An 11,518-nucleotide genomic window follows, 5' to 3' on the forward strand; every position below is an offset into this window, starting at 1 on the left:
TCTCTCTACTTGCAGGTGACATAATCTCATATATAAGAAACTGCAAAATAAATATTAAAAAAAAGATTACAGCTAGTAAACAAGTTAAGCAAGGTTGCTGGATAGACTATCAATATGAACAATCCAGAAAAGAAATAAAGGAAGCAATTTTATTTACAATAGCATCAAGAAGAATAAAATACTAAGGAATCAATTTAACAAAAGAAGTGTAACACCTATACACCGAAAACAATAAAACACTGTTGAAAGAAATTAAAGAACTAAATAAATGCAGAGATATCTCACGTTCATGGAACAGGAGAGTCAATATTGTTAAGATGGTAATATTCCCCAAATTCTCCTACAGATTCAAAGCAATCACTTTTAAAACCTCAGCTGCCTTTTCTTTTGTATAAATTGAGACAGCTGATTCTAAAATTCATATGGAAATGCAAAGGATCCTGAAGAGCCAAAATAATCTTAAAAGGAAAATCAGAGTTAAGGGACTCACACTTCCTAATTTCAATACTTCCTACAAAGCTATAGTACCCAAGATAGTGGGGTACTGGCATAAGAATAGCCATATAGATGAATGAAATAGAATCAAGAGACCACAAAAAACTCTTACACTTATGGTCAATGGATTTTAACAAGGGTGCCAAGACAATTAAATAGGAAAACAATAGTCTTTTCAACAAATGGTATTGGGATAACTGGATATCCACACGCAAAAGAGTTGGACCTCCCCCTCACATCATAAATAAAAATAATTAACTCAAAATAGATTAGACATGTAAATGTAAGAGCTAAAAGTACATGACACATGTATAAATAATTTTTTTTAACCTTGGATTAAGCAATGGCTTCTGAGATAGGACAATACAAGAAGTAGCAACAAAAATAAAAATAAGTCAAATGGACTTCATCAAGACTAAAAACGTTTATCCTTCAATGGTATCATCATGGAAAAGACATCCCACAGAATGGGAGAAAATATCTATAAATCATAGATCACATAAGGATTTATTATCTAGGATACTCTTACAACTCAAAAATAAAAAGACTAATAATCCAATTAAAGCTTGGGCAAGGGATCCTAGTAGACATTTTTCCAAGAAAGAGATCCAAAAGCTAGTAATCCCATGAAAAGATGCTCAATATCATTAGTCATCATGGAAATGCAAATCAAAACCACCATGAAATACCACTTGATATCCATTAGGATGGCAGGTAATAAAAAGTGCTAGCTAGAATCTGGAGAAATTAAACATTTCACACATTGCTGATGGAAATATAAAATGGTGCAGCCCTTTTGGAAAATAATCTGGCAATTCCTCAAGTGATTAAATATAGAGTTACCGTATGACTCAGCAATTCTACTCCTAGGTATATACCCAAGAGAACTGAAAGCATATTCCACACAAAAACCTGTCCCTGACAATTTGTAGCAGCATTATTTATAGTGGCCAAAAAATGGGAACAACACAAATGTCCATCAAATGATGAAAGGATAAACAAAATGCCACATACCTCTACAATGGAATATTATTTGGCAATAAAATTATTTCCAGTAATATTATTTGGCAATACAACATGCTCTAGCATGGATGAATCCTAAAAACATTACATTAAATGAAAAAAGCCAGACACAAAATATCACATATTGTCCGATTCCATTTATATGAAATGTCTGCAATAGAGGAATCTAAAGGGAGAGGAGGAATCTAAAGGGAGAGAATGAATGGTGGTTTCCAGAGGCTGGAGAGCACCAGGGAATGAGTAGAAGGCTTCTTAGGAGATGATGAAACATTTCCAGAATTTGGTGATGGCAGAATAACTTGTTGAATATATTAGAAACCACTGACATATATATACTTCACAAATGTCAAGTTTATGGTATGTGAATTATATCTCAATAAAGTTGTTGTTATTTAAGAAAAACCACACCAGGGATGGGTATGCCTGCCCACACTGACGCACAAACCACGGCTGTAGCGCTCTGCACTTGCAGTCCTATTCTCTGCGCCAACCTCCTCAAGGTAAGGAAAGAGGCAAGTCGGTTTCACTTAGGAATGTCTCTGGTGAAGCCTGGAAAGTTGTTACTTTTATTAAATATCTCATATTATATGAGTGCACCTATTTTTAGTATACTGTTGGACAAAATGGGAAGTATGCATAAAGCGCTTCTCCCGGAGAGTGCAGTGTGACAGTTGTCCCTAAGAAATATACCCTGGGGATTGCTAGAGCTGCAAGCTGAACACAATTTTTGCTTTAAAAAAAGATTGACAGACAAACTGCAGTTTTTCAGATGTGGGGACTTGGCAGACATTTTCTCAAAAATTAATGAAGGGAGCCTATCACTTCAAGAAAAACCATCAGTGATGAAACTGGAGAGTTCAGTGAAAATAAGAATTTGGGGGAGATCTCCTTCACTGTAAGCCTAATGGCTATGAATAATTAAAAATGCTTTTCTGAGGGGAACCTTCCTACACTGTTGGTGGGAATGCAAGCTGGTGCAGTCACTCTGGAAAACAGTATGGAGGTTCCTCCAAAACTTGAAAATAGAGCTACACGATGACCCAGCAATTCCACTACTGGGCATTTACCCCAAAGATACAAATGTAGTTATCCAAAGGGGCACATGCATCCCAATGTTTATAGCAGCAATGTCCACAATAGCCAAACTACGGAAAGAGCCTAGATGTCCATCAACAGATGAATGGATAAAGAAGATGTGGTGTATATATACAACAGAATATTATGCAGCCATCAAAAAATGAAATCTTGCCATTTGCAATGACATGGAACTAGATAGAGGGTATTATGCTAAGCGAAATAAGTCACTCAGAGAAAGACAAGTTTCATATGATCTCACTGGTATGAGGAATTTGAGAAACAAGACAGAGGATCATAGGAGAAGGGAGGGAAAAATCAAACAAGATGAAACCAGAGAGGGAGACAAACCATAAGAGACTCTTAATCTCAGGAAACAAACTGAAGGTTGCTGGAGTGGTGGGGGTGGGAGGGATGGGGTGGCTGGGTGATGGACATTGGGGAGGGTATGTGCTATGGGTGGCCGGGTGATGGACATTGGGGAGGGTATGTACTATGGTGAGTGCTGTGAACTGTGTAAGACTGATGAATCACAGACCTGTACCCCTGAAACAAATAATGCATTATATGTTAATAAAAAAATAAAAATAAATACTTTTCTGATGAGATTGTGGTAGTAAGGAATGCGATTTTTTGATCCTGTGTAATGAAATGTATCATTGGAAATTTCACATTAGTCAGTGAACCAATATTCTTCAAAGGACTAATTTGGGATGGTATAAAATCTTGCATTCATAAAGATCCATTCAAAATACAAGAAAGATAGATGTATTTTAATGTAACAGAGCATAAGATATGGTTTCAGTTTCCACATTACAACTAACCTTTCAGACACTACCCTTTGTCAGTTTTGGTAACATATCAAAAAAGAACATTCACGATTATCTGTGAATGATTTTCCGATCATTTCATTTTCGAATGATATATCTGTGGGTGGCCAGATTTTATTCATGTACTTCAACCAACATGACGTATTTCCAATAGATTAGATGAAGATACAGATTTGACACACTGTTTTCCATTAAGCCAGATATTAAAGATATTTGCAAAAATGCAAATACTGTCACTCTTCTCACTAATGTTTTTTAAATATATTTATATTTCACAAAAATATGTTGCTTATGGTAACATGTACTGGGTTCATTATGTCTTTTTCCAATTAATTAATAAAGAAAAGAGTTTTAAATTATCTGTTTTAGTTTCCAATACACTAAATCTCAATGGATATAATCCATATTACAAAAACTCTTTGGAGTCCTTGATAATTTTTAGGGGTCTAAAAGGATCTTAATACCAAAAAGTTTGAGAACCAATGCCTTAAGTAATATAGAGTGTATCTGGAGTTAAAATGAAGAAAAATTTTAATATGATTGGATGCTTATTTTTTTTATTATGTTCAGCTAGCCAACATATAGTACATCCTTAGTTTTTTTTTTAAAGATTTTATTTATTTATTTGAGAGAGAGAGAATGAGAGACAGAGAGCACGAGAGGGAAGAGGGCAGAGGGAGAAGCAGACCCCCCGCTGAGCAGGGAGCCCGATGCGGGACTCGATCCCGGGACTCCAGGATCATGACCTGAGCCGAAGGCAGTCGCTTAACCAACTGAGCCACCCAGGCGCGCAGTACATCCTTAGTTTTTGATGTAGTGTTCAACGATTCATTAGTTGCATATAACACCCAGTGCTCATCACAACACGTGCCCTCCCCAATACCCATCACCTGGTTACCCCAACCACCCACTCCCCTCCCCCCTTCTGAAACCCGATTGGATACTTTAAACATCAAAAAAGGGGGGGGGGTATGTTTTAGAGTAAAACCAAAAGTGTATTTAACCCATACTTCACAGTGTTTATAATATACCAGGCACTATCCTAAGAGTTTTGCTAATCTTAACTCATTGAATCCTCTGCATGGTTTTCTGAAGTAGGTACTATTATCCTCTTTTTACATACGAGACTATTCAGTCACAGGGAGGTTAAGTAAGCGGCTCAAAGTCACACAGCTAGTAAGTACCAGAGGACCATTGGAGCCTCAGCAGTTTGGCTTCACCATATGTGCTGTCCTACCTGTAAGGGGCAAGATGTGCCTGCAAGAACGCTGAGCACACTGGCAGGGGCTGAAGGACACACCTCTGCTTTCTAGGTGCCTCCTCCGTGGGCACAACCATTCTGGGCATTTGCCACACTCTGTCCCATTAATCCACAAAATACCGTGCAAAACTGATAGTCTACTTTTTAATCTTGCAAGTGAGAAAGTTGAGACTTAGAGATTTTCAGGAGCTTGCTCCAAGTGGCAGCTACTGAAGTACCAGATGACCTAGCTGACAGTCCAGCACTCTGTTTAATTTCACAAAGCGTGTCTCCTAAGCATTTTCCTTTACAACTCCAAAGAGAGCTTTTCCCAATACTCTACAAAAAAAAAAAAACAGTTTTAAAATAAATCGTGTCTCAAAACATGGATATTTTAAACATCCCTCAACTACCAGGGAAATCACTATTATTATACATAAATGAACAATTCTCTATGGGCCCTGTGAAATAACCTGAGTATCTCTCTCTCTATCTCTCTATCTCCATATATGTAAAGAAACTTAGAAGATGTAGATGTTTTTGGCAAAATTTAGAATTAGGACTTTTATCGATTGTATAAATAGATAATTAAAACCGGAAATACCAAAATATGAACTTCTATAATATTAGTAATAAATAACATTTATTTACCGTTAAGTGCCAAATATTAAATACTTTTCAGATATTACCTCCTTTAATTCCTCCAAAAACTATGAATAATGAGCTATTAACCTTATTTTATAGATGGTAAGTTGAGGCTCAGAGAGACTCAAATTTAACTTACTAAACCAAATAGCTAGAAAATGGCAGAATCATGATACACAAATTTGACTGATAGAAAAAAACCCTCATTATTCTGTTGCAGCAAATGTAAGATAAAGGAAATCATATCTTTCTGAGTTTTAAACTTTCCTAATTCCATTTTCTGATTTCTTTAAATGCTTACTATGATTTATCAAGAGGATTAGTAATATTGATTCTTCCTCTACTACTGAAATATGGGTGAGGACAAAACCCTCAAGCTACTGGAAAGATTTTAGGGTTATAATAAACTGGCTTTAAGAATTATAGTTTATGGGCTTATAATTAACTTTTCTAAAGGTAATATTAAGTTTTATGATTAATTGTTAACTTTCACCTTGTTTCTATAAACTAAACACTTAATAGTAAAAGAGTTTTTCTGTTCTTTTACTTTCCGGTTTTTCTGACTGTACTGCATTTATTCGGCCTTGATTTTAGTGATATTTCCGATTCCATAAGAATATCAATAAAAAAATTTCATTTACCCTGGCACAGGCAAAAAATATATATATAAGTAAAATAAAAGCTAATTTCTATGTACTGGTTCATTTTGGGGGGTACCTTTCATGAAAATAGTTCATTAAATCGTTCCAAAGTTGTCTTCTTTTATTTACTAGTTTTGAATCATCATTTATAATATCCAATTTTCCTTTGTATGCAGGTCTCCATTTGTATCTGTTCTAACTTAATTTTTGACCAGGTTTCATTGCCATTTCAGTATCATTTGTACATTAGAAGACATTGGACATACTGAGGCCAACCTTCATTAACAATAAATCAGAGTTTCTCATTAAGAGCTAATGAGCTCTTATATGGTCCCTCTGATTATTACCCTTGTTCCATTTGAAAAAGAAAACATTTCATCTTTTTTATTCTCTTTCCCAATCCTACCTTTCAGGGCATGAACGTTTTTAAGGAACAGAAGCGAGATGAGCCTACCACAGCTCCAACCTTGCTCCGTTTTACTCTCTGGTGAGAGAAATAGGCAGTTGTTACATTTCAGATTAATAAGAACTTTACCTCTTAACTGGTTTAGAGATAAGATGCAATTCCTGCTCTGACATTTATTGCTCAGATGATACTGCATATTTTATTAAGCCCAGCCATGCCTCAGTTTCCTCATCTCTGATGATAATCCTGCACTGTTGGTTTATAATCAGGATTACATTAGGTCATAACTGCAAAGCATTCAGTACACTGCCTGGCACATAGCAAGTGTTCAGTGCATGGTTATTATGACTGAAGGAGTTAATTGGGTCCCCCCAGAAAACTTGTGTCCTCGGCTCTTGTAAATTTTCTTCCTACTTATCTGCTGTCAAGCAAGGGCCTTCTTTATGAATGGGGAATTAAAAATAAGATTTTTTTCTATTATGTAAAGATTTATCTCTGCCTTTTTGGGGGGATGGAGGGAGAAGTAGTGAGAGATGGTAATGAATTTGAAATTTAAGAAATGAGAAACATGATAGTATTTCATGAAAGTAATAATGAAAAATGAAATAGCCAGACATGTTAATATACTCTTTCCAACTATGGAATTGGGTAGTGGGAAAGGAAGCAACCTCATTAATTAATCAATAGATGCATTAAACAAGTATATAAATCAATTAAATAGCAATCTATAGTAATATCCTCAGAAAGATAAGAGAAAATACTGGACTCATTTTTAAAAAAATGTTATTCTTTACAAAAGGAATATTCAGGAAATCAGCAAAAGCTTTTGAAAAACTATTGATAGAAAAAATGTTTAAAAGGATGAAAAAGCGGTGTTAAGATACTAAAAATAAAACAGGAAAGAAACAATAAAAAAGACAATTTAGAAGCCCTGAAGCTAACGTTAAGAAAATACCTTAGAAAGTTGAAGGAAGAGTAAAAACAAGATAATTAGGGAATAATCTTATGAATTTCATCCTCTAACAAATGTAGAACTCCAGAAAGAAAGAACAGGAAACATGGAAGAGAAGACATTGTCAAAGAAATACTAAGAGTTTCGCAGAAATGAAGAGCTTAACTTTCCAGCATATCCTTAACCATTAGTGATTTAGTTGAATGGAAATTGCTGAGGCATAAGTCAGTTATTAATAGTCTCTTCGTTTTCCAAATCACAAAATTTTGTTGTTTATCTCACACTTTTGATCATTTCTTCTGCTCTTATTGTAGTAGGCTTTCATATGGGTGTGAGATAATATTTGTGTTTAATCCTTCATATATAACTGGAATCCTATCATCATTAAAAAGGAACAAAACCTCCATAGCCTGGTAGGGTAGGGCTACATCCATAATAAGAACTCATTATATGCTTGCTGAATAAACAAGCAACTTTGAGAATGAGCAGGAATATCAGAATCAGACCAAACCACATGCTATGTCCCCTTCTTGAAACTTACTCATTGCGTACATGAATTGGGCACATCATTTCATATCTCTGAGCCTTAATGTTATCTGTAAGATGGTATCAATAATAAATTACCGAGAAATTATTTGAATATAAATGCAATACTATTCATAAATTCCCTATCAGAGTGCCTAGAACCAGCTAGGCAGGTAATAAGTTAGCCCTCCCCCCTTCTTTTGGCCTCACAACAGCATCAGGATGCGTAGGAACAAGCCCTTGTCTGAGTTTTCTCTCAGTGCTTATTTCAAAGCCTGCTTCAAATTTAGCTATTTGTAAGTGCAACCTTTTCATGGAACTCTAAAAATCTTGTCAATATATAAACTGCAACTTTTATTGAGAAAAATATCTGCTAAATTCACAAAGGTCACATAAAATTGTTCAGTGATAAATTTCACCTATTAAGAAATGATAAAAAATGTATTATTGGTGTACGCTCAAGTGTGTGACAAACTGAAGTTTTAACAATTTGATTCCTGTTTTAAAAGATAAAACGTTTTTGTGAACTATTTTCTAAAGTACAATTGCTTGTTTTTGTTGTTACTCAAAGCAGACATTTATTCAGCACATTAGAATATAAAGTGATAACTTTAAATCTCTAGAATGTGCAAAATTTGGTGATAGCAAGGTATGTGAAATATAAAAATGAGGTGCTTGGTAATATATTTTGATTAGAAGTTTTTATTTGCCTTACTAATTTGCAGATAATTCACTACTAGTATGAAAGGACAGGATTAGGCCCAGATTCTTTTTTTTTTTTAGTACAAATTAAGAATAAGTTAAGGTTTAAGATTGGGATCCAAATGGGGAAGAGTCACAGTACCAGATGAATGAGGGCCTCTGTTTTGTGCTATGAAAAAAGGAGGAACTTTCAACTTTGTTTCACTTGAGTTAAATTCATAACTGATAGAGTAACACAGGAACAACCACAGAATAATTTATCACTAGAACTACTGACTTCCTTTTAATAACCCAGCTTACTCCATCTGTTTATTTCCTTGAGAATAAATGTTTAGAACCAATAAAAAACCCCACCTTTTTTGTGCACTCTTCCTCAGTCAAGAAACAATTGAGTTTCCCTCAACCAGCAAGTTGTTTCATAACTATGCAATCTGAGGGGAGTTTTGCAACCATTTTTAAAAAGTAATGATTTAGGGGCGCCTGGGTGGCTCAATCGGCTAAGCATCTGACTCTTGATTTTTGCTCAGGTCGTGATCTCAGGGTTGTGAGATGAGCTCCACCTCAGGCTCCCTGCTGGGCGTGGAGCCTGCTTAAAATTCCTTCTTCCTCTTCCTCTGCCCCTACCCCACCTCTCTCCCTCTCAACAAAAGAAAAAAAGAAGAAAAAGAAAAAGTAATGATTTAGACTTTTAATCGTTACTAAAATAAAAAACACAAAAGGCACTAATTACATTCTGGTTATTTGGCTATGTATATTTCATTGTGTTCTAAATTCTAGAATATTTCCTTTATCACAACGAGGAATAAGTCTGCAAGCTCATTCTAATCTTCAGATCAACTATAATAAGGAACAGACAGCCCACAACTGAAACAGGAGATTGTAGCTCTGCTAAATAGTTCTGTATAACTATAATTAACCAGTTAATTTAACTACAATGATTTTTTTTTAAAGATTTTATTTATTTATTTGACAGAGAGACACAGTGAGAGAGGGAACACAAGCAGGGGGAGCAGCAGAGGGAGAAGCAGGTTCCCCACTGAGCAGGGAGCCCGATGTGGGGCTCGATCCCAGGACCCTGGGATCATGACCTGAGCCGAAGACAAACGCTTAACGACTGAGCCACCCAGGCACCCCTTAACTACAATGATTTTTTAAAAGGTTTTTCTCATACATAAAAAATAAATAATAACCAATTTGTCCTTACCTCATGAAGGTTTATACTTGATAACTAATACTATCAGTTGAAATTTCCCTTTACAGCAGGGAAGGTGGTCACTGGGCAGAGAGAAAAAGGCATGTCATCTAGATCCACATTTGCTAAAAAATGTATTTTACTTATGTGGTATGAGACACCTGTATTTTTACATTCTGCACAAATAGTCTATGGGAAATTGCCAGAAGATGGAAATGGTTGAGTTAGGACTAAGTCTGGAACTAACCTAAGGAATACAATTAAAAGGCTACCCCCCTCTGCAGCCATCAAAAGGAATGAGATCTTGCCATTTGCAATGACGTGGATGGAACTGGAGGGTATTATGCTGAGCGAAATAAGTCAAACAGAGAAAGACATGTATCATATGACCTCACTGATATGAGGAATTCTTAATCTCAGGAAACAAACTGAGGGTCGCTGGAGTGGGGGGTGGGGTGGGAGGGATGGGGTGACTGGGTGATAGACACTGGGAAGGGTATGTGCTCTGGTAAGCGCTGTGAATTGTGCAAGACTGTTGAATCTCAGATCTGTGCCTCTGAAACAAATAATGCAATATATGTTAAGAGGAAAAAAAAAGAAGAAGAAGGTAGCGGGAGGGGAAGAATGAAGGGGGGGAAATCGGAGGGGTAGACGAACCACAAGAGACGATGGACTCTGAAAAACAAACTGAGGGTTCTAGAGGGGAGGGGGGTGGGAGGATGGGTTAGCCTGGTGGTGGGTATTGAGGAGGGCACGTTCTGCATGGAGCACTGGGTGTTATGCACAAACAATGAATCATGAACACTACATCAAAAACAAATGATGTAATGTAGGGGATTAACATAACAATAAAAAAGAAAGGCTACCCGTCTGAAATTATCTTTCTTATTGAGACATCCAGAATGTTCACATTGTGGAGTCAGTCCTCTGACTAAGCAATACTGTTTCTCCTCATCTTCCTAGATGCAAAAAGCCTTAAGTATTTACAAACATGTTGATGAGTATTAGTTGATCAAATCATTGGTTTAAAAAAAGGAATGGTGGCAATACTACCGTATTCAGACACATGAGGTATGAGTATAGGGTCATAAAGAGATATAAAATGGGACAAATGAGAGACAATAAAAGAAGCATGAAGGGACAAAGAAGATGGGATTGAGAGGTCATCCGTTTTATAATTTTTGCTTAGACTCATCCTAAAAAGTAACACCCTTGTGTTGCTGGAAAAATGAGATTCTTGAAGTGTTTCTAGCTGGCTCTGCCTTCTTCCAGTCCTGACTTGTAGGGAAAAAAAAAAACAAAAAAAACCCACACATTTCTTTGGAATGCATGAGTAAGTGACAGTTCTGTTAAGGAACTTAATCATGGGGATTAGCAGCCTTTGCCAATGAGCAGACTGTATCAAGGGAACAAGCCACTGTTAATGCAGGCTCTACAAATCTGTTTTATGTATCTTATTACAAATCTGGCTTGGTCTAAGGAATAAAGATTACAATAGTTGTGGTAACATATCTGTCCTGTGTGCTCTTAATATACATGATCTCATTTAATACTGAGAGCAGCAAGAATTAACAGGTGTCAGTCTCATTTAATAGTTGAAGCAGCTCTATGGAGAGGTGCTATCTTTCCTCCCCATTTTAACGGACATGGAAACTAAGCCTAAACAAGTAATAATACTTGCCCAAGGTTACACAGTTAATAAATGTACAAATCAGTATCAAAACCCAGTTGTGTCTGTTTTGAGATCCTGAGCTTGCAACAGCCTTAGTCTATGTATACTTTCATCTTCTGGA

Source organism: Mirounga angustirostris, unplaced genomic scaffold (genome assembly GCF_029215605.1).
Source record: "Mirounga angustirostris isolate CCGP_5_RB_7025 unplaced genomic scaffold, mMirAng1.0.hap1 SCAF_3, whole genome shotgun sequence".
NCBI classification, from domain to species: Eukaryota; Metazoa; Chordata; class Mammalia; order Carnivora; family Phocidae; genus Mirounga; species Mirounga angustirostris.